Here is a 24,758-nt window from a genome sequence, read left to right on the forward strand (position 1 = left end):
CTAGAGTCTGGAATTTCAGTTAGTTACATCCATCTTCTCTTCCCCACAATGATTTCACAGGTTTTGCAAGAACCAGAATACAATCTCTGGTCCATCCAAACCTTAACAAACCTGATACACTAGACTCAAAGATATAACTGTCCCTATTACATTGATACAAATGTTGATAAGGAATCTGCACATACACTTGTTTCTAGAATGTCACTTCAACTCTTCTCTGCTTGGATGCTAAACCACCTCTGACATGGACAGGATTTCATCTTCTTCCCCAAAACAACAAGACACATGCACAAGTCCAGATTTAAAATGCTACTTTTGCCTGGTCCACCAACACAACAGATTTCTTCCAAGTTTAAATAACTTCTTGGTTCACACAGACTTGTTCATCACAGTTTAAAAAACATCTCTGACTATCAATACAAGGGTAGAAGGGAAGAGTGAAAGACAACAGGAGGGAAGGAGAGGAAGAGAAAAGCTACAATACCCACTAAATAAATACAGAAATCTGATATTTGCAGTAAACATAAACCAGACAAACTGTCCACGACAGTGGAACAAAGAAACAGGCTTTGGAGTTTATAGTAATAGGCAGAGCAATTAATAAGACATATAGCACATGGTAAAATCAGCTCTGCCATCTGTGTCAATTGTCCCCAAGTGGAAGCTGTGCATGTTTGCCATGTTCATCAGCATTAAGATTGGTACTCCATGCCAAGTCTTATTTTATAGGCTCCTATTTGTTCCAATGCTAAAATTCTATCAGCATTTCTATTTAAAACTTCTCATAACAATACCAAAAACTCCAAACACAACACATAAAAACCACATAGTACTGGAATTTTTGTCTAACCTTAGTGCCTTCAGGGCAATTAACATCCTTTGTTGGGTTTATAAACTGATTTGCATAATTATTTATAAATTATTGCATTTGTTAAAAATGCTGCTTATAACAGGTTGTACTGTAAAAGCAGTAGAAGTAGAGTGGTTTCTCTGAAGTATATTTAAGATCTGAGACAGAAATAAGTATAATACACTTTAAACTAAGATGAACATCAAGATCACAAGCAACAGAAAATAATATTGTTTCTCTTTTAAATTCCTAAATAATTGTAAGGAGGGATTATCCAGCCTTCTCTTATCTTCAAATACCCTGTACTGATAATGTCTCCAGCAAAAGGGAGCACTTATAGCCAGTACAATCAGTCCCACTCCTTTACAAACAGGATCTGAATTATTTTCAATCACCAAGATTGGTTTGTTTGGCCTGAAATGCCATCTGCCCTCTCTCTGCTTGATGCTGAGCCACAGGCAAATGACTGGTGAAAACCTTCAAGGGAGTCAAGAGTTGGCTCAAGAGCTGCAGGTTGGCACAGTGATATTTGTATACAGAGTTCTTGTCACCACTGAACTGCTCCTCCTCCTCCTCATCCTTTCCTTATAGCATTGAGTGCACATATATATATATATATATATATATATGTGAATATGTTCTTTTGTAAATCCACATTTTTCTTTTCTGTGATAGTTGGGTTAACTCAGTAATTACAGCTATCTGGAGACAGATTAATTAAGATTTTCATAGTAGCCTCTGTCTCAAGAATCACGAGGCAGTTGGGTTTTTGCATTTATTAGTGTGACAGCAAGAGCTTCACATGAAACTCCCTCACACTGAGGGCAAAACAAACCCCTGAGAAGGCACAAGAGAGATGATTTGGTTTCATGAGGGAAAAGCTACTTTGGGGGAGCTCCTGTAGAACTTCCCACTTCATGAGTCACAGGGACTTGTCATAGAATTTACTTCTGCAAACACCAGAGGACGACTGTCTTTAAATCAGACACGTTAAATGCACCACATCTCTTCAAAGGCAGTTATGTTCTGTAATACCTACACATCCAAAATAAACCAGCTTTCTTATTCAGTGGTGTCAACAATGGTAAGCCCCAGAGAACAAAGGAGAAAGGATAATGCTGGCCTCTGCCAAAATACTTATTAATTACATTGTCTTTCAGATGCTTCCCTTGTTGAAAGGCTGTTTGGTGCCATATGAAATAAGGAATAACACATAGTCTCTCATAAGATGTTTAAGACACTGAGCAATAATTTGGAAATTGCCCTTAATTTTTACTTGTTTTTCACTGGAGCAATGTTCAAAAATATTAAATAAAGGAGGAAAATTTCTTATCTGTTCTCTGCACACAGATCCCTCCGAACACTGAAGGAGAATCTAATCTAAGGTCAAAAAGGTGACTCTGCTGTGATGTATTTAACTGCTGACCACCCCACTGAGGCTGTCAATAAAAGTAGCTGATGGTGCCAGTTGTGCCACTTTTTGCATAGTGGGCATCTGCCCATTTCCAGGTGGATAGAAAACCTCAGCTCATTTCATACGTGAAACTGGAGAGCTGTCATCTGGTAACAGATTTTTATTACTACCAGGAGTGTATTTGAATTCAAAGTAATGACCTGGAAGCACAAAATTCCATATTCTGTAATCCCACAAGCCATGCAATTCTCCCTCTTGAGTTGCTATTGAGTATCTCTACAGCTTCCTCTGCTGTTCCTGATTTAATATAATGCTATCAACAAACCTCCTTAGTGAGCGGGGTCATGGCAAGATTTACAGTGCTTTTTCACAGGACTGCAGGTGAATTTATTTTACCCAATATATCCATTTAGATCCATTTTCCTCAGAACATTATTCTTCAAAGACAACTTAGCAAGTTCTTCAGCATCAGATAAAAGTCGAGCCAAGTGGTGCAGAGATGACAAGGTGTCCTGCACGACCTTAGTCAGAAGTTTAAGCCCAGGATAAAAGTGAGAACTGAACCTAGAGCCAACCACCACAGCTGTCTTTTCTAAACATCAAGGAGACAAATGTTGCTCCTCAGGCATGTTTCTTCACCAGACTGACACCCATTTCTTCTGGGTTCCATTGAGCAAGCAAGGATTGCAGCAAGATACTGAAGGAAAGCAGTGGCACTCACCAACACCCAATGCACTATGTGAGAAAGCTCTAGGCGTCCTGCAATGACATTAATGGACAGGCATTAATGGCAAAAGCAGAGAAGTTGTATAGATAGGCATATATACAGTGTAGTACTGAATACTGGGCACATTCATCCTAAATCATGGCCTTCACTGCCCTTACCCTTCTGCTCATACACATACCAACCCCCAGTTTGCCTTTTCTGCCCTCCAAGGTGTCACACACACAGAGGTCCTGCCAGAAATCTCATTAACCAGGACCTCCAAATTATTGGGAAGTTATGGGGAGAACTTACAGCAGCATCCCAATGCCTAAAGGGGCTCCAAGAGAGCTGGAGAGGGACTTCTAAAAAGGGCATGTAGTAACAGGACAAGGGGAAGTGCCAGAGGGCAGGGTTAGATGGGATACTGGGGAGGAATTCTTCCCTGTGGTGAGGGTGGGGAGGCCCTGGCACAGGTTGCCCAGAGAAGCTGTGGCTGCCCCATCCCTGGAAGTGTCCAAGGCCAGGCTGGACAGGGCTGGGAGCAACCTGGGCTAGTGGAAGGTGTCCCTGCCTATGGCACAGGGTAGAATAAGATGAGCTTTAAGGTCCCTCCTAACCACACCAATCCGTGATTCCATAATTCTGTGATTTAACCCATCTCAAATCAAATCCCTGGGTACTAGCTGTGAGTTAATAAATTAACCTGATTTTATAAAGCATTTCTTCTAAATATTTGGCCTCTGATTTTACAGTTACAGACAAAATATCAAATAATGAAACTCTTCTTTCCACGAACACTCAATACACAACAGAACTGATTAGCTTTCAATATTATGAAATAAAACTGCTCAATGTTCCAGCTTCTTATTTTGCAAATAAAAACAAGTTGCCGAAAAAGAACATAAATTTTGGCACCACATCGACCCAATTAAACCTCCATTTCAGTGGAACTCAAAACACAGCCAAAAATAATCTAATTGAGCTATAATAAAACCGGACTTGTCATTCTGTGGTGGTGAGAGTGACGTCAAAATGGTTTCAAAATGGCCAGATAACTAAACAAGATTAAAAAGCATAACTTCACAACCAAAGCTGAGATGATGAGAAAACACAGAAACACCCAACTTGAAGGATGCCCTTACTCTGGGGTTCTCTGGAGGCACTAAGGAGTGCAGGAAACCCCTGACTAGAAGTTTCCAGAATGGCACAAGGTAAAGAAGAACTCTCCAGGCAGCCACAAACATCCCTGTACTGAAGAGGGATGCCAAGACCTTTCAGCCTCTGGGAGGATAAAGCAGTGGAAAGAACAACTATAGAGTCCCACTGACCTCTAAACTTCTAGAGGACTTTAAATATGGATGGAGAACAGTCCTTCTAGAACAGAACAGCTAAACACAAATGTTATGCATATTCATAGAGGAGATCTAACTTTTGGAGCTGCTGATAATGGAAACAAAGATAAAAGAATCCCCAGAGCAAGGAAGACACCTGAATGAAATAAAAGTCCCTGATATGAAACCTTTGATCATTGTCCAGAAGCTGGAAAACAAAACTGCCTGTGACCCTCAACAGAGGCACCAGGATGCCAAGATCTGGCAGAGAGAAGTTTTCTTGGGGAACACAAGTAGGCAGGAAAGAGGTTAAAGAGGACATGGAGGCTGCTGAAACTTCAGGGAACAAAAAAACCAACCAAATAAACAAAAAAAACCCAACAAACAAACAAAAAAGACTGGACCAGAATAAAGCACCATTTGGGAGGAAACCAGAGGGTTTTATCCAAAAAAGATTAGCTGAATGTTCTTGATGAACTAGGTCTCCCAGCAGAGGCAATGCAACCTGTGATACAGTTCTGCCCTGAGTGTCAAACTGTATTCAGATGAAAGATTGGCTATTAAACATTAACATAAAACCCTCAGTAATTAAATATTTTTTATTTTTAATATCAGATAATCACCCACAGAAGACATTTAAGCTTTTTTCACTTATCTTGATAATATAAGGACCTAAAATGTACTACAACATTTTAGTACTACAGCATCTACTACAGCCTTCTTTTGTATCTATTTATGTATGATATGATTCCTTCTCTTATATATGTACTTACAAGTATGCACATACATGTGTATGTAGTAAATACTGTGTATTAATCAATATTTATCACCCTGTAGAAACTGAAGAACTTCAAGGACAGGAGATATACAAGAGAAAAGAGAAATCAAACTGAACAATGCAGAGACTGGGTGAGGAACGTGCTCTGTTTCGAGTAATTTTTTTTTGTTAACTTATTTAGCAAAAATGATTGAACATTTTGGGTACAGCTGCCTTGTTAAAGACTCAGCATCCCCAGCCTTTCCCTAACGTGCAAGGGTAACAGTGTTCATCCCTCAAGACCTCTCTCTAGAGGTATGTCAGAAATTATATTCCTGATGTTCACGAATTTATATAAAACACAGTGGGAAAACAGAAACGCTTTAAAAAAGGCACTCAGATAAAAGAGGAGCCTTTTTCTAGTTGATAAATGCATCCAGTAGCATTTCTTTATGTAATCCCTCTTCAGACAGTAGAAGGAAGTCACTGAAGAATTTATTTTTTTTTAAACAGATAAAACACGAATCATTTTATCTTAAAATTACATAACATAAATGCAAATTAATCAGCATCCTTAGACAACTGTACAGTTGACAAAGTGGCTCTTAAAGTCAGAAGATACCAGAGTTGTTAAGCAGTTCTTTGTTACACTGGATGTAACCCTTAATATTTCTCAAAACCACCATGAGAAAAGCTGTACACATTTATATCCATTAAAGGAAAAAGCCATGGTGGAGATGTGAGAGTGCATTGGTTCCCCTCTAATCGATAGGTTACTTGTTCAATAGAGGGCATACATTACTTTTACTCCAAGACAAATACACTGGAAGTTATGTTTTGTCTCTGTCACTGAACAGCTCTTTCTCATCCCAGCTCTTGCTGGTCTTCCCTTCCACAGAGTAATGAGCCCAGGACTTTTTGATGACTAAGGGGAGCCTTCATTTTTCAGAAAAAAATGACTGTCCCTCGTCTGACACAAAACACCACTTAAGGATGAAGCAGTGGTATCAAAGGTGCAATAGAAGCAAAATGCAAGGGGAAAAAAAAAATAAATTCCAGTGCAGTCCCTGTTTCTTTGGGGAGTAACCATTCAACTCTGTTTCCTGAGAGACTGGGGAAAACTGTTCAGGTAGACAGCAAAGGCTTGGGAGAAAACAACTGTAACCAGCTAAGAAAGGTCCAGAAGCTGGGTGAAAGTGGCAGTAGAGACAAAAAGATCAGTTTTAACCTGGAGAAAATTAGGAGACTCTCTTACTTCTAACAGTACCCCCCCACCCCTCCTTCCTTTCCCACTTCTCTCCTTCCTCCCAGAAGGAAAACATGTCTGAGCTGTTCACAGCATCAGATGTTGTTTTGTGTGAGTACAGAACCTGGGTTTGGCTCACAGGATCTCTGGTGAAGGCTGAAACACTGACAAGAGTATAAAAGGGATCCACAGCACCATGTTCTAACACAACTGGAGCTGCAAAACAAAAAGGAGAAGGGGAAGAAAAAGCCAAAAAGAAAAGGGAAGAAAACTAAAGGAGAAAAAAAACAGGAAATAAAAAAGCCTTCTGTGGACTGAGGAAGGTTTACTTCAGTCACTAACAAGCTTTGGAGCTCAGTCAGAGCACCCAGCAGGACAAGTTGTCAAATCAACAACCATTACAAGGAGCAGCACCAGCCCCATCCCGGGCAGAGCAGGGAGAGGGTTCAATTAACAAGTCTCAGCTCTGTGCCCTGCCTGGGAAGGGCAAGGCAGAGAAGCAGAATGCACCACAGTGTTCTCTCTCTCATCTGGAGGGAGAACAATACTATGCAGATCCACTCACTGGAGAACTGCTGGCTCCCTGCTAAGTATTTACTTGAAGCAGAGCTCCCTCAGTGCTTCTGACTGCACAGACATTGGAAAGCTGCAAACACACAGAATTGTAAAAACACTGAGCAGCACGAAACTTGTATGAGATCTTGAATAAATTAAAATGGAGCTCAGGTTCGGTGAAAACTCAGTCAGTCTGCAACATTACCATGAATGTTTTAAATAAAAAAAATAAAAAAAATTTAAAAAAAAGGTAAAAATTGTGACTGATACCACAAAAAGCAAGAGGTAACGAATTGACAAGTGCCCAGAGGTAGAACTGGCTCAAACCAGCTTTGACTGATTCATGACAGGCTAAAAAGTGTCCACCACAAATGCTACCAATTCCTTAAAATCAGTGCAGAGCTTCAAGTTACACACGGGATTTTATGTTAGCAGAAAGGACTAACACCTACATTTATTACAGTTCTTCCAAAGAAAAGATCAGATGGGTGAGAGAAGAGGGAAAGGCTGTGTACAGGAAAGGTGGAAGTAAAGCAATGGTCAGGAAAGAGAAATATTTGAGCCCATCATTGAAAAACAGCTCATTATTTTCTCTTGCAATCCATGAACTCAGTAAGGGCTCCCTGACATTAATGAACAGGCAATCCACTCAGACATTCCAGTCAGCCTTTCCTTCGGGCTCTGCTAATGCCTTACCCATTTCTGACCTTTGGGTTTTGCAGGAATGAAAGTCCCTGGGAGAGTTCAAGGCATTTGTGCAGGCCAGGAACGTGGTTCAAAGGGGCAGTGCTGCCCCTCTCCTGCTCAGCAGTGCTCCAACATCCCTGCTCAAGGGCTGCTGCAATCAAAGGGACCTGCAAGGCCTGTATCACAATCAGCCACAACCCCCAGCAAGGCTATTTAATAAAAAAAACCCCATTTTTAATGCTTGTTTATGTCATCCTGAAGAGCCCTTTCCTTTCCCCCATTTCAACCACTACCAGTGTACCACTGTACCAACTCCACATGCTGGAGAGGGAATGGTTAAAAGTTCTTATCACCAATTAGTCTTAAAGTCTTTAAAAAAAAAATTAAAAAATCAGTAAATGGAAGATTCCATCACTATCACCACTTTACATCAGTGCTTTGATTTATGACCAGCATCTGTAGCACAGTACAAACAGTGCCTTTAAACACCTGCAAGCTAAAAGTAGAAACCTAATATGCAGCTTTATTGAGAAAATAAGAGCAACTGGAATCCACTGGGGAGCAACATTCCCAAACTGACACCCACCACTTGCCCAGAGATGCAGTGTGCACCCATTCCTCAGATTCCTGCTCCCACACAACATCCCAGCTCAGCCTCAGGTGGATGCAAATTCTTCATATATTGATCCTGTTACATTATAGTAATATCAGTATTTGCTCACAACCCTTCCTATCTAATATCTCTTTTTTTTAGTTTTTATAGTTGCAGACTGTCATGGTCAAGAAAAACAATCCCAAAGTCACAAAGAACTTGGGGAAAACCCAAACCCTGTAAAATAAAGGGGTTTAAATAAGTAACTGTGCAGCATGGTGCACAATTATGTGCTGCAACGTATTTTGAATGGCAAGTGCACAGGAACTAAGTAATTGCCTGAGTGAAAGAAAAATTTATCTTTTAGCCTAAATAGTGTATTTCCTAACAAGTGTTTTACTGCCACAAAATGTGTGTCTCCAAAGACAGGATGTAACACTATGAAAGTGAACTGAGAGTTCACTTAAAAAAAAAGAGAGAGTAGCTTAGCAGACGAAGGAAAAAAAATCTGAATATATTTCTGACTCATTTTATTGCACTCTGTACCCAGGGAAGAGTTTGAAAGCTGTGTAATAATACTCTGAGAGCCAGTGGATGTGTCTGCATGTTCTGTGTGTACAAAGGGGTGGGGCTGCACATGAGCACCACCACCAGCACAACCCAGCACTGGGATGAAACATGGGTCAAAATATTGTGCTTACCCCTGAATCAGAGATGCTCCCATAGCTTTTTGTTTTCTGTGTCTCTCAGTCACAATTATCCAAGAATAAATTCTACAGCTAAAACATGTTTCACAGCTCCTGTTGACCAGGAGAGCCAGGCTGAAAATGTTATTTTTTTTCTGTCACTTAGATTATGTTTTAAAATAACTTTAGTGCTTCTAAACAGTAGAATCTGAGGCATGGTTTGTTGCAAAGTGAGGTCTAATTTCATCCTGGCTGACCCAGTGCTGCACTTCATGTCTCTGACAATTTAGACACTTTTCTCCCTTTGCTGCTACATGAGATTTTTATGTCCAGCTGATGAGTTTAGCATTAGTGGTTAGAGGGTTAGTTCATTTTGTGCAGAGCATGGATGTTAGACCATAACTGCTGTCCTTCATGAACATTAACAAGAGGTGCAAGCAGACACAGTGATGCATTAGTTTTGTTGGAAGCATCCTAAAAATTCAAGCCAAGCCTTCCAGTCCTTGTTCTCAAAACACCCTGGTACTGGAATACATCAGATGGTGAGGATGATGCCCTGTATCAAACAGTGAATGCAGTAACAATGCTCTCAGTAACTGAATTTCCATTCAATATTATTTTACTCACTCTTGCTTTCTCTTTTTACTGTCATTGATTTCCTTCCTTCTATTATTTCTGACTGGAAATCTGCAATTCCCTTTCATATCCCGAACCAGTGTTTTGTTGATCTCATTATTTACTGCATTTCTGACCTGCATGTCTTCCTATTGCAAAATCAATACAGGATTTGGATTTTAAATAAAAAGTTGAGTGCTAACAGTGCTTTATTCTGTAGCTAATGGCAGTGCCATATTATTACTTTTTATGCCCAATAAAAAATAAGAAACTGCCCACTATTATAGCCAAGGAAAAATCACAGCAAGATTCTCAAAAATAAAACTTGAGAGTCCAAAGTGCACATGAGGCACCCAATAGCTGACTTTACTATCCATGCTACTGAGTTTTATCTACATGTCATGGTCATTAATGTTATAAACTGGGTTTTAATGCAGTGATCATCTAATGTTTTAGCAACACTTCTACAGAAGAGAAAAACCAGCTTGAACCCCAGAATATTCTGATGAAGTACAGCAGGGAAATTACAGTGAACAAAAACATAAAGAGCAAAGGACTAGGAAGAATAACACAATACTCCAGTGGGCATGTGGACCCCCGTGCCAAAACACAAGAAAAATGGGATTTTGCATAAAACAATTGGCAAAAAAGTAGAACAAAGCAGCTGGGGAGGCTGGGAAGGTGGATCACTGCTCGGGCTCTGGAGCAGGGGAGGAGGAGAAAGCAGCTGGTTTAGGCAGCAGAGCAGAAGAGGTTCACTCAAGAGTGAGTGATGACACTTTTAGGAGAACGATGACATTTTTTAGGAGAAAGTGAAATAGAAGTTGGGATGCTGAAACAACCAGGCAAGATCTTCGCTGATAAACAGAAGTTTAACACATTGTTTGGAGTTTTGTGACTATGTTCTGTTAGTTAAAATAAAGCCTGATGTAAAAATGTGTGAGAGTAATTCCCCTGAGAAAACTATCCAGGAACTCAAGAGGGTTCATAGGTCCAGCAAAGAAATTACCCAAACATTTAGCTACACACATATACCTGTGTCTGGGTGCATGTAAACACACACACATACATGTGTACATTTTTACATGTACTCTACGTACTTGTACAGACATCTGGTGAAGCTTAATTAACAAGTAAATTGTCATAATAATCATATTATACAACCATGGAAATATCCAGCCCCCCAGAAGATCTTGTTTGATTGGCATCTTCCATCACTGATATGAAGGTAAACCTGCCTATATCCCCATTTTTGGGGTTTATTCAAGCAAATGTATCTTTAAGTGACTTTGTTTATATTTTTCATATGTACCTCAAATTGCTGTTTCAATACTCAGAGTCAATTTACTAAGTCTCGGTGCCGTGTTCTCATTTTGCTACAGAACTAACACTTGAAGAGAGAGACAGACAAAATAAATAACAAGCCCTATTTTCTTTATACAGCAGCACGGTCAGCACTGGATAAATTATTTGTTATTCTTACCATAAATTTTCCATGTGACAATATATAACTCTCAGACATTAAAGTAAAATATTTGTCCTGCAAAATATAAAGGTTGAAATACAAACTCTGGCAGAAATAGTCCAACAGTAGTTAACTCAATGCAGATCGAGTCCTTAGAACCAAGATGATGTTAATAATTACAGGAAAAAATTAGATATAGTTGCATTTAAACAAATGCTACATGAAACACATTCAACCATCTGCTAAAACTGTTGCAAGGCAGGATGTTGGCAGATATTGCATAATCATCTGCACATGACAGATAATTTTAGCCAAATCTAAATTAAAACAAACCAAAACATATTCTGATACTTTTTAAGAAAAAAAAATTAAACTGTTTTGTAATCTAATAAGTACCAGGAGTGTTATTTAATATTAATACTCACTGTTATAGGCACAGAAAAGAAAGAGAAAACAGTCCCTTTTTTTTACCCTTTTCTATGTATTTTGAAACACAGATTGTTCTGCCTAGAATTTCTCGTGCATTTTACTCCCTTAAACCTTTTCAAAGCAGTGGTTTAGAAAAACAGTTAACACAAAAAACATTCTTCTGCTCCTCAGCCACTCTACAATACAAGGACTATTTGCTCATATAGCTTAATGATCTGGGAAGTGAGAGATTTGGAATATTTCTGGAAAGGTTTTCTAACACACAAAAATAGCCACAACTGGTAAAGGTTGTCCTTGTAGAGCAGGTGGCGAAGTTTGCCAATTTATACAGAAATCTGTGCAGTCATATCCCATTTAACTATGTTGATTTACTATTCATTATTTAAACAGTGTACAAAAAATGTGCACTACAACAAAATGTTATCAGTTCTGAAGGTCATTGTCTAAATAATACAATGAAACACGTTTCCTAAAGCAAACTTCTACCAAAAAAAAAAAAAAAAAAAAAGAAGGAAAGGAGAAAAAAGAGCAAAATTACTTGAAGATCTAACAAAACAAATATTGTTATCAGAGACAATTGAATCTTACAGTACTTATTTTAAATACTATATGGAATTAAAATTGACTGAAGAGATTTGATTTTCTTTAAATACATTGGGACTGCTGAGAAAGAAATGGAAAACTTGGTAAACAAGTTACCTAAAAACAAACAAACAAACAAAAAAAAAGAAAACCCAAGGAAAAGAACAGCCCTTGAAGATTGGATAAGGTGGAAGGACAGCCTTTGTTGTCTGTGCAATCACCCACACTGGAATTCTGCAGCTGGCCCAGGGAATGAATGTTGGACTCACAGAGTGACTGAGGGGGGAGGGAACACCTCGAGGGCTTTAGTCCCCCCTCCTCAGGAGGGTGAACTTCCAGGTGGAAGTAGGTTGCTCCATGTTTTGTTCTGTCAGCTTCTATTGATCTCCAAGGGATTCCTCATCCTCTCCAGTCTGCTCCAGTGCTCACCAGCCCAGCCAGGACTCCCTGGGTTGCAGCTTTTGACTCTTGTGTTTTGCTGTACACCTATAACCCTGTTTTAGTAGAGTATTTTACACTACCACACTAAAAGTAGCTCCCCTTTTGGTAGCTGAATAAACCACCCATCCTAAGTAATGGTTGCAGTCTTTTAAAATAAATGCTGTGTGGACAGAAGCAAATGCATGACCCAACATAGTTTTGTCTATGACCTTACACTGTTTAATATTCGGTTGTTCCACATATTGGTCTAAAATATGATTGAATCACTACACAGCTCAAAGCAAGGTCCCTCATCCCACCAAACATAAACACCTCAGTCAGGAAAACTAAGCTTCCAATGAGGAAAACCAAGCTTCCAATGAGGAAAACCAAGCTTCCAATGAGGAAAACCAAGCTTCCAGTCCAGTGTCCATGCTGTTTCTTTTCACATTCTCTCCTCCTGAGTTTCACCACACAATTCATGTGCTGCTCCTGTGCTCTGAGGATTATTTTCAACACACCACAAGGTCAGGAGCAGTGGGAGCCTCTCAGGGATATCGACTTGTCTGCAGCCCAAGACAGACCACACCTTGTTTCCCCTCAAGAAAAACAGTTCTCCCTATCAGCTTAGGTTTGGGAGGGAATATCAAAATGGTAAACACAAAAACATACATGTGTTACTAATGTAATGAGTGCCACCCTGGCACAATGAACCCAACCCCCCTTCCTGCCCTGCTGCTACAGTCCAAAAGCATCAGGTAGCACTTCTGAACATCTGAAATAATTGCTGGGATGTTCCCTGTGCTGGATACAACCCTGGAAACGTGTTTCAAAGGAAACTGTGTTAGCATTTGCCTTCTCAGGAGTCCAGTTTCCAAAATGTCCTGAACATGCACTTCCACAAAGAAATGGCCTAAGAGCTGGTAGATCTGAGTGTTCTCCCCTGAAGATGCCCATGAGCTGGCTGTGATGAACCTCAGATGTACTTCACATGTATCTATTAAGAATCAGATCTATTATGAGTTTATTCTCAACTTCCCATGTGGATTTTTGATTGTTATTTCTGCCTAAAAGTTAAAACAGAAGTGAAGAATTTGATTCTAATGAACCCCTACACTGAACGGGTTGCAAACAGCATTGTAAAGCTTTCTGATCAAATATAAATTTGTTGAAGAGTTTTAAATTGAAATATATGATATGAAACATAAATAAGGCATGAAACAATAAAGGGAGGACAGATTTAAGAAGAAAAAGAAAGCAGAGAGAATACTGGAATGGATGTAACTGAAATGCAAGCAATGCTAATGGTGTCCAGCCTTTCACAGTCTGTACATGCAGTACAGAGTGCTAAATACATCACTCAAATGAAACTGCTACAGTGGCACGTAGTATTTTGCTAAAATATGTATATTAAATGGCTTAGAAGAAAATAAAAACATTGTTTTGAAAAATGTGATAAAGAAACTTGCAAAAGAATTGAGGGTCACGTCCCCAGAACAAATGTAATGTCACCCCAGCAGCAGAGAAGGCTGTTAGTGAAAACAAGTGAATCAAGAAATTTCAAGTTCAGCATCATGAAAGAGTGTCATGAAACTCAATCAGTGGAAAGGCAAATAACTCCAAGGAACAGCTTTGCTACTGCAATTTCCCCTTGGATAATTTTACTGCAAAGAACAACTTAGTTCCTACTCATAACAACTACCCATTAGACCAACAGCTATTGCTGCTGTCACCTGTGAAAACTTTGCTGTGCCAGACAAAATTCCAGAAGTATTTGTTACAAACAGCACAATCACTTCTACCTTACTATGATAAAATCAGAAGTATTCACCCATTTGTGAACTACAAAAATTAAGGCAACTTTCTGTCACGTTCACTCAATTCCCATCCTGCCCACAGTGTTGCATATGGAGAAGAAAATCCAATCAGGCAAATAACAGAAAGTGCATCTTTCGGGCACAAACAATAAAGCAGCTTCACCAGAGAGAACTCACATCTGCCACTAGTTCTAATTCTATTTTTTGGGGGGAAAAGGGAAGGGTGCTGTTTGTTGGGCATCTTTTTGAGGGTTGGTTTTGGGGTTTTTTTTGGTGTTTAGAATTTCATTATTTACCACAAAGAAGAGATAAAAGGAAATACATGCACCAAGTTACTTACTAAGCCAAAACCAGTACTTTCACCTTCCCTTTTATTTCCCCTTTCCTCCACCACACCTTCAACCAACATAAAAACAGCAACTGAGGTATGTGAAAATTCAACAACAAAATAATCCACATTTGTTGTAACAGTTTTAGGAGCAGATTACAGACACCACACCAAAGCTCTGTGTGTTAATTGACCCTGTTTCCTTCATGTCAATGAAACTGCATCAGTTTACACCCTCAACAAGCTGTACCTTCATTTAGGCACAAAATTGTTCTGAATAGAGACATACCAAATCATGTCTTAGCTGGCAATTTAGACAATGAGGACCAATAAAAGGGAAAATGATGCTGAAATGAATGCATCAGTTATCAGTGAAGGTCTTTCCAAAGACCAATGGAAAAAAATAACAAAACCAGACGTCTCAGTAGAGCCCATTTTGACCCCATATTATTTCCCTACTCCAGGCATTTTGCAGTGTTCAGGTTTGTGGAAGCAGTTGGTGTTTATTACTTTATCCACTTCACAGTGCACAGGGTTTTCACATGCAGGTTGCTGAAGACATTCCACTTTTTAAATATATCAGGATTAAATGATGTATAAGCTTGTTCTACTAGTGATTCATAGATTTTTATATTTCTGCTCTGGCACTGTCTGAAAATTGAGATTTTCAGCACTTTCAAGGTTATCTCCTACAGTGTTGGACCTTAACACAGTTCTTCTGTGCCCACTCCTCTGATTTAGCAAAGTAGGTCACTGTCACCTCAGTGCCTTCCTTTGATTCCACCACCTTGGCTTTTATTTAATGACTATACAGTGGAAGGACTCTCAGTGCAGATTCACTCACACCAGACTGCCTGCAGTACAATGAAGCTGAACTAGTACTTTCTGTAGGAACCAAGATAGTAAAAATCCCTATTTTATAAGTCATATTCCTCTCCTCAGCAAACACTCTGAGGTTTGTGTGATTCATCTTTATATCAGGCTTGAATGTCAGTTATGTTTGGGGTGAAATTTCATCTTTACATGAAGTATTTTTCCTAACAACAAGATAATAAGCTACAAGACCACGTAAATCTTATTTACTACAGCAAAGACAGCAAGATCAACACAAAGGTAGTGGAAAAGGCATTTTTTGTTCACCGCACTCAAACTACTTTTTTGATTATAGTTACAGTATATTTCAAATATATTGGTTCTTTCCAAAACCCTGCAATGATTGGTGCACCAATTCCACAAACTAAGCTTATTTTAATGGACTATATGACTTGCTCAAAATGCAATTAATTTCATTCTGACATCGGGCTACTGATTGTGATGTAACTCTGCTATTACTGTCACTGGTCCATCAAATACATTGAACTACAGCTCTACTACAGAGTTGGAGCCCCTGTGCTCACTGAACACGTGGTTACAGAGTGCTCTGGACACGAGGAAGATCCATCACCTGACCAGTGGTGATGAACAGTGACTGGAACCCAAGGCTGGGTGACAAGAGTGGTGTCATTTCACCAACCTGGGGAACCAAAGGGCACCCAAAGGGAGTGGCTCAAACCCTCAACAGCCACCTGCACTCTCAGCAGTATTTAAGGTTCAGAGAAACTTTCAGATGTTTAATTCACTGCTTGGTCAGAACACAAACACCTTATAACCTCATACAACCCCTCTGCTTCTTTTCACCTCTCTCATTCACCACATCCCCAGCTCCTCAATCTGTTATTGCTTTAAGTTTATCTAACTGTGATGTAGCACGTTACAAACTCTCAACACCACTGTGACACTGAGTACGTTTATCACCTTAACCTTCAAGAGCTTTCTGGGCAATTTCTATCAACCCGTCTCATTAAAATAAAAATATTAGTTCAGGCTGTCCTCACCAAATGCATTATACTTGACACACAGACAATGACTGAAATTGATGTCATGTTTTCCAGGGCAGGGGTGCTTTTATTTATTTATGCAAGCTGCTGAGAGTCCTGCAAATGGATCTCGTCCAACAGGTACACTCTGCCCTGACAGCACTTCCCATCCCTGAGTCAGAAAATCCCACAGAATGGGGAGAAGGCAGCCTGGGCCTCGACCCATTTTTATCTCAGCCTTTATCTGACAATAACATTGATGATAATTGTGGAAAACGTGTTACTTTTGCGTCTGTGCATTTTTGAAATGGTGACCCAGAAAGCAACATTCCAGTTTCCCAATCCCACTTAGTATGCTGTATTATACTGCCACAAACATAAAAAATATATCAAATAACTCAAAATTATTCAGGAAAACTACACCTGCCCTAAGCAAAGTAACATTTCTACCTTTTTTGCCCATAGCCATTGGAAAAAAAAAAAAAAAGAGATTACTAAAACCAAAATCAGAAATACATGAAACTGTAGAAGATCAAAATAATTTAATAGGGGTATCATCTCAGGGGAAACTAATAATCAGCTGTGAAACAGATTCACCATTAATTTATATGAATTGACTATAGAGCACAATGTTCAAATCTGGGACACAATTTAAACTGGGACAAGTAATCATTATTTAACCTAGATTCTGTAAATTCACCTCAGACATTTCAATTTTTCCTTAGCAGCAAATATCCAATGACCTGCCACAAGATACAGAAGAGAAATATTTTGAAAAGCGTAGTATTTGCTTCTTTCCATAGCAAGTGGTGTCCCCAAGGCTGTCAGAGAACAAAACTGAATGGGGTAGCAGTGTCTAGAAAGGGCTTATGTAGATAATGGCCACAGAAAGGTTGAGATATTAAAAATTAAGAAGCACAAAAAGAAAGGCTTTGCTATCAATATCTTACTGGAAATAGAGAGTAATATTTAAAATAAACTTGCAGTCAACTAAAACGTTTACAGAGAAACACCCTCTGCCTATGTGAGAGCAAAAGCTTCAGTACCCCAGCTAAAAACAATATTATGATGATGTTAATGATAATTAAATTCAATTATAGAGAATCACAGACAATAGTGGAGTTCACAGGTACTCAAGGAGAGCATGACCAGGATTTGGCCACACTGATTTTCTCACATGAGAACTTCAGAACCTGTGACAGCAACACCCAAACAGAAATGCCCAGTTACACACACACACATGTGATCCCTCTCACAGAAAAACTGGTACCTACTTGGCCAAGAATCCTTCAACAAAACTGATTAACATCGTAGATATTTCTAATTATTACCAACTGCCTTGGGAGCAACAGTCACCGATCAACAGTGCAAGGTTTGTGCTGTTTCAGAACAAGTGATTTTCTGTCGTTGCAAAAAAAATGCCCAAGTTTTACAGTTCCTGAGCTCTGCATGAAGCAGCTGGACATTTTGCATAATTTTTTGTGAGACAGCCAAGCACGAAGCTCTTAAATGTTCCTCCCAGGTAATAACCCCGGTTAGGGCAGAGCTGCCGTGCTGCTGCCTGGCTCCTGGGGGCAGATGGCCCTTCCCTGTCACCTGAGGTCCCTTCCCACCTCCCTCCCCCTGTACCTCCCTCTCCCCCTTCCCAGGCAGCGCTGATGACCTTTCTGTCGTTGTGGATTCCCAGCTCTCTCCTGAAGCACCCATCAATCATGTAATTAAAGTCTTTCTCTCCTGCTGTAGGACTCCAGCCAGGTTGGGACATATGTTACTTAGGCATTTTATTGAAACATTAATTCAGTGCAGACTTTTGTTTATCTGATTTTTTTTTTTGGTCTGCACAGCTCCCAGCTATTGCATTTTAAAACTCCCTGTGTGTGTAGAATTGAACAGTCAGAGCCCTTGACACTGAACTCTTCCTATTACATTTTTCTCATATTAATCAAAGGTAGAGTTATGTTAGTTGGTTTAAAAATCTAGATGGTGCATCACTGTTCTAATTCATCTCTGCTTTGATGAGGTCCTTGCCAATCAGCTCATAATTAATGTTTATAGTGATTACCATCAGCTGTTCTGCACCAGAGGCAAAAGGGGTGGGAAGGTTTCTAAGGAAGGGTTTGGCTGCTGTTTGGCCACATCTTGCACTGGACGTGGTTGTTCTGTGCCCAGATTATATGGCCCATGTAACTGTTGAGTATCAAAAGACCAAACCACAGTGATGTGTGCATGTAAAAGTGTGTGATGCCTTCTGCATTTTTAAATGCAACGAAACAATAATTATTTAAAACAAACCTAATCAAACACCTAAAATACTTTTTTTTTTTTTAAATCTGTGTTTTCCTGACCATTTCTAAACATAAACTGGTACTGGTGAGGCATGAAGGCCAATCACTTTTAATTCTGCAGCAGGTGAGCACTACATTTCTTCTTCTTATCTGTGCCTTGAAATCAAGTTCATGAACCAACATTATGGAAAAAAGCACAAGAGGAAACTAATCTCTGCAGGACACTGGGATATTAATTCAACTTGTGTTTACATATCCTCTTTTCTCAAAATTACCACTTAAAAAACTTAGTAATGGAGTGCAAAAAAAAAAAAAAAACAAGGGAAATTTGCTACATTTCCAATGGGGAAGTCACATGTAAAATACTATTTTAAGGTTTTTAAAACCAAACCAAACTAACAATCTTGAGTGACTTTACCAAAGAGTGCCAAAGACAAGGACAAACAGGCTCACTGGGAATCCAGTTCCCACTGACAGGAAATCAATAGCTCAGGCATTAACAAGTCACAAACACAATGCTCTACAATGGAAAACATTCAGACAAAGACAGGGAGTTATAAAGAATTTATGTTTTATACCTAAAAGTTGGCGTGCCTTAAGGTTTGCTCTCCAGTAACACTCCTCCTGGCTCAATACCATCCCCAATTTTCCTCTCCCTTTCTGACCTTAAACTTTAGAAGCAGCATTTAATGCAGGGATAAATGGCAAAATCCATGGAACTGAAGTTACAGCTTGGAGACGAGGATGAAATTCAGGTTTGCCTTATCACTGTGGTGTAGGGAGGTGCCATGTGCACCCCCACTCTCTTCCCAGGGATTATAAAGACTCAGCACAGTTTTTGTAACCTGAGAGATTATAAAATCAGAGGTTTGCCATCCTTTTTGGACTCCTCACAGGAGCATTATAGGCAAGATCCCAGCAAACCAGTGGGGGGCACCTGAGGGCTGATCTCGTTAAAATGTTAATGGGATCTCTTTTTCCCACCTCCTGTCTGACAACACAAACAAATAACCCTGAATCTCTTTCAGCATTTTGCTGCTGAAAGGACGAATTCCACTCTGAAATGGCGTGCAAGAGTTCTTGCATGAACTCATCGAGTGGCAACAGCTCAACTGCAATGTTATGCTAAAATAATTTTCCCTCTATAATAAAATATCCACTCAACCTTTACTTGATGGCAAATGCTGCTGGAAACAGCCTAAAACCCTTCGGATTTTATGACAGATTAGTATTAAAACCGAATGGAGCCCAGGAAGAATTTCATGTAAGCACAGTGAATGCCTGTCCTCCCCACCCAACCAGGGTGCAGTGATTTTCCTGTTTGTTTATTCACTTTGCATTTTTCCAATCCGTGGTTTAGACACGGTTTCCACGACCATATTTCAGTGGGATGTGATGAGAGTGCCACATGCTGAGTTCCTGCAGGATCACTTCTTCAGAAGACAGAAGGTATTGGGTACTGGGTATTGGGTACTTGGAACCAAACAACAGGTGAGAAACAGAAACTAATTGAATTTTATAATTAAAAGAAAATTGTAATTCTTAAGCATCTCTCCAAAGAGATCCTGCATCTATTCTGTGATACACTGTAAACTGGTCAAAAAAAAAAGATGAAAAATCTGAGATTTCCCATGTACACTGAGGTCTTCTTGTCCCAAATACAGGCACAGTTTTCAGTGTATACAGTTATTATGTCTGTGTGTACGTTTCTTCTTTCCTGTTATTCTAGGAAGGAGTATTAGAAAGGACCAGTAAAGGCCCTGCTTTCTTCAAAAACTGCCACTGGATTAATTTCCTTCCCTTATAGACAGATATGTCTGAAAATTATAAACTTGTCAAATCTTGAGAAATATTTATAATAATGATATTTTTGGAAACATTCATTTCCTCACATCATTTACTCTGCTTTGGCAAACCTGCTGCTCAGGTTGATCCTCCAAGAAAGGGCCTTTAGCACTATCTACAACTAACATGGGTTTAGCTAATTAATAGAGAACATGGCATCATTGCACAATAACCCCTGACAAATGGATCATTATCAGTAGTTAACGACTACTTTGATAACTAATTGCCCTGGGGCAAAAACGTGCCCGGGGAGAGAAACACTTCCCAAGGAAAAGTGAGAGCTGTTAACAGCCATAAAGTTTGGGTTGGGAGGTGCTCCTGGCGCTATAAATCCCCCGGACTGCCGCTGCTAACGATTCCTGGAGAAGGAAAGGCCAGGCAGAAGTGGCTTTCCGAGGTGGGAATGCCTCGTCTGGAAAACAATTATCTGCCGTTGGGAATGCACAGGCTTCACCAATTAGGATAAAGAATGCAGCTCATTACATTCGGAGCACTAGGGCTGTGGGATGGCTTTCCTAACACTCAGGAAAAACAATCACATTATACACATTAAAGAGTCTGGAGGAGGAGCAAGACTTAAGCAACACCTGCAGTGTGGAACTGATGAATATATTCACTTAAAATCTTTTGTGAGCGTCCCATAAAGCCCATTTTAAGGCTCGAAGTAGCCCACATGCCAAGCACGGATTTCAGCTGACCATGCACTGAAAACCCTGCCAGGGATGCCATGCACTCTGATAACATCACTTGCTCCTGGTGGCAGAAAAGCAGCAGTCAACACCCTGACCACGACCACGGGGAGCAGCAACGGGGCTGCAGGACTAAAGCTGGAATCCCAAACTTCAGCTGGCACGTTCACATCTGTGCAGCTCACCCAGCCAAAGGTTGGTGCCTGCTGGAACTTCACATCCCCAGAGCAGATCTCAGCCCTCTGGGCTTCCTCAGAACCCCCCGATGCACGTGGATTGTAGCCTGATTATCAAATAAAAGACTATGCTTAAAGCACATTTTTTTCCCTTTAAGTGGCCACATCTGCATTCACCACATCGAATCATTACTGGTACACTCCTGGCCTCCCTTCACAGCCTCATTAAATAGACACCACAACTTTCAGTTTGCCCACCCAGAGCTTCTCTATTCCTTTCAAATGAAAGAGCAATTCTGAAGAATGCCAGAACTACTGATCTGCCTTTCTTTTGTGGGTTTTCAAATGTTCAAACACCCCTGCTTCAAAAAGTACAAAGTTTGCTGGTTTGATTATTCTGCACCACACTGCAAAAAAAAAAAAAAAAAGACAGCACCTTGAAGAAAGAACTGGCATATAAGAAAGGAAGAAAAAGAGATGGAATTTGCTTGTGTGGAAGGAGTATAAAGACTACCAAGAAAAGGGATAAAAAGCACAGAAATAACAAGATGGGCAAGAAGAGACAGCAAGAGTTATATTAGAGATGAACAATACAATTGTGAGATAGGTTTTGGGGGTAATAAATATATTATACAATACAGGATCCTATATAAGATATAGGATATGTATTTAGATATTATTTCATATATAGTTAAAAAGTAAAAATCTGTAAAAGTTGGACTTGCAACAAAATTAGGTTTGAGGTGTCTAGATTACATTTCATGCCCAGGGTCATTACTGGGTTGAGATCCTCATTATTCCATGGAAAGAAAAGCAGTAAGAGAGTAACTCTACTGCTTCTAGGTAGACAGCCACCAGAATGCCAGTGTGCCAATAAATACCTGCAGGGAAGTGAAGTGAAAGCAACTCAAAATGTCAGAGGTTTGAAATCAGCTCCCAGGCCACCATCCCCTCCATCAGCTGTAAGTGGGTTCATGGGGTTCAAGTCTCACCCTTTGTGCAACAGCACATGAAAAGGGTCACAATAGCTGGTCACAGGTATGGTCACCTCCAGAAGTGCAGCTTTTGTCTTCCTCGTGCCTCCCAGAGGGGCAAGTCAGAGGAGAGAGAGGGATGCCGGAAAAATAATTAGTTCTTTAACTCCAGGGAGGGCACTGAGATCTAATTCCAGAGGGAAGAGGGAGAGGGAGGAGCAGAGGTCAGCAGCTGCAGAAGGCCCATGGCCAGAGGGCAGAACACCCCATGTTCAAACCATCACATCAAGAGCTCTCCAGAGATTTTAACAGCAAGAGATGCAGAACACTTGTGGCAAAACCAGATCAAAGTAAAAATCTCTCCTGAGCCCACACTGTCCTTTCACACCAATCCCAACTTAACATTCAATGTATCATCACAGCAACATTACACTGATGGCACAGAATTTATGAGAGATGTCCTGTGTCTTATTAAACAGGAATTGAAAGCAACAGGGTAGAACACAGGAGCACAATAACATTTCACATTTCTAACACTGAGAAAATAGGTCTTTTTTTTTTTTAACAAAAGGGTGGGGGAAAAGAGATAATATGAATGTAGATTAAGTAACATTTACTTTACTAAAGACCTGCTAGATCAAAAGTAGATAAAGGGATAAAGTTCATTACAGATCTCTGTCCTGCATAATTCACCTTCATGAAATGTGAAACTCCTGTTTAGAGAAAAAAACCACAAAAACAACACCAAAACTACTTCTCTCTCTTTCTTTCTTCAGAAAGATTTTTCCTAGTTTTCCTTTTAGTTGTCTCTGAAATAAATGAAAGTTGCTATATGTTGCAAAGGACTTTTCTAGACTTTTTGGGAAGGACTTGGAATAGGTGGAAAGAGTATCTTGTAGAGTCAGTGCTTGTTCAGCCCTCAAAGACTGGAGCACCTAGGTAAGAAATTACCTGGGAAAAGAGATTATGTATTAATACAATCAGTCATAATGGTGGAGAGCATGTGGGCAAAGAACTCAGAATTTTCAGTCCAATGCTAGAACCCTTCTCTCTCAGACAGTGATGTCTTACCCAGTAACATGTAAATCCATCCCTGAGCTTCCTTCAGAAATTAAAGATACAACTTTGGAAAGATACTCAGTACTAATAATCAAGCCTTGAAGTGGCAAAATAATCTAAGACATCTCAGTTGCATTTCTAGTGGCCAACCAAATACTGTAGCCTTGTAGTAAATGTTGTCAATTATTTATTCCTGCTTTTAACCTGCTCAGTTTATCTGTCATATAGGAACTGGGATGGGAAGCTTTGCAGGTCTTGGAAAGGAAGACACAACTGTTTAGCTGGGACCTGGCTGGTTAGATTTGTGTGGTTTGTATATCTAATAGCAGAGATGTTAATAGATGTATCTCCTGATATAAACTGCTTTCCCAACAGTGATTTTTACATGGGAATAACAAATATTATAATGAAAATATATCAGCTTTTGCCTTTCTCTTTTCTGTGACATGAGTTCTGGCCAAGTGTCCACCTGTCATTTGTATCTCTTCAGTCCACTCCTGTACCCACCCATATGTTTCTGTGTATCAAACGAGAGAATCAGAAATGATACTTCAACAATAATATTTTACATCCAGGATTTCTGCTTACCAGGGTATTTTAAAGCCATCAAATCTTCATCAGAACAGTGCCAAAAGAACAATAAGTACCTGCTGAGGCAGAATGGGAAGGGCCATGTCAAATATTTAAGCATCTGAACATTATGTTCAATTGCTTCTGAAACATAATTGCCTGGAAATTTTGAGAGAAGAGACAGCTCACACACCTGGTGCTGGAGAGGAGAGGATATAAAATATTGAGTCATTCCCCTGGAGCTGCACTGGCTCTTGTTTGCCCCACATTGTGCCCCTGAATCCTCTGGTGTCAGACCCTTGCTTCCAACTCACCCCTCAGCTCTGCTGAGAAACATCCTGCAAGTGGCTGGTGTGGCTGTTCAGCAGTGACACAGATCCTGTGTAACTGTGTCATTTATTGTATTTGTGTCTGTGTCTCAAGTCAGGCTTTCTTCTAAAATTTTGTTGCCCAGTTTTTGTACCTTGATGTATAACTGACACTGAAAGCACTCCTGCAGGAGTAAAACACCTCTCAAAAGTGCAATAGATTTCAAACCCTGGGAATTCTGTTGAGAATATGCCACGTTCAAACCTCACCACAAAAGCTATTCCTTCATGCAGAGCAGGTGATGTTTCAAATCTCCAAAATTGCAAATTGAATGTTAGTATTAGAATTTAATTCTATTAACTCCAGGAGGTGACAGGAACATTGAGTGGAAGAGAAAGAAGGAGCTGTTTCCTCTGATGTTAAGTGCATGAGAGAGAATTAAGACGTGCAGGAGCAGGACAAGTTAGTTTAGAGCTCAGTCAAAGGGAAGGCACACGATGTGACTGAAAGAAGTT

General features: G+C 39.9%; 1 protein-coding gene and 1 long non-coding RNA gene across 18 annotated transcripts in view; one reads left to right on the top strand and one right to left on the bottom strand.

Annotated features, from left to right (window-relative positions):
• The window catches only part of RBFOX1 (RNA binding fox-1 homolog 1), a 1,149,451-nt gene that overhangs the window by 559,299 nt on the left and 565,394 nt on the right, over positions 1–24,758 (bottom strand). The gene's annotated exons all lie outside the window — the stretch shown is intronic.
• LOC127475680 (uncharacterized) lies at positions 15,857–20,046 on the top strand. The gene is made up of 3 exons (XR_007906285.1): positions 15,857–16,068; positions 16,412–16,477; positions 19,982–20,046. It is a non-coding gene; the product is annotated as an uncharacterized LOC127475680 (long non-coding RNA).

This window comes from Manacus candei, unplaced genomic scaffold (assembly GCF_025592945.1).
Source record: "Manacus candei isolate 608988 ecotype Guabito, Panama unplaced genomic scaffold, ASM2559294v1 h1tg000002l, whole genome shotgun sequence".
Taxonomy (NCBI): domain Eukaryota; kingdom Metazoa; phylum Chordata; class Aves; order Passeriformes; family Pipridae; genus Manacus; species Manacus candei.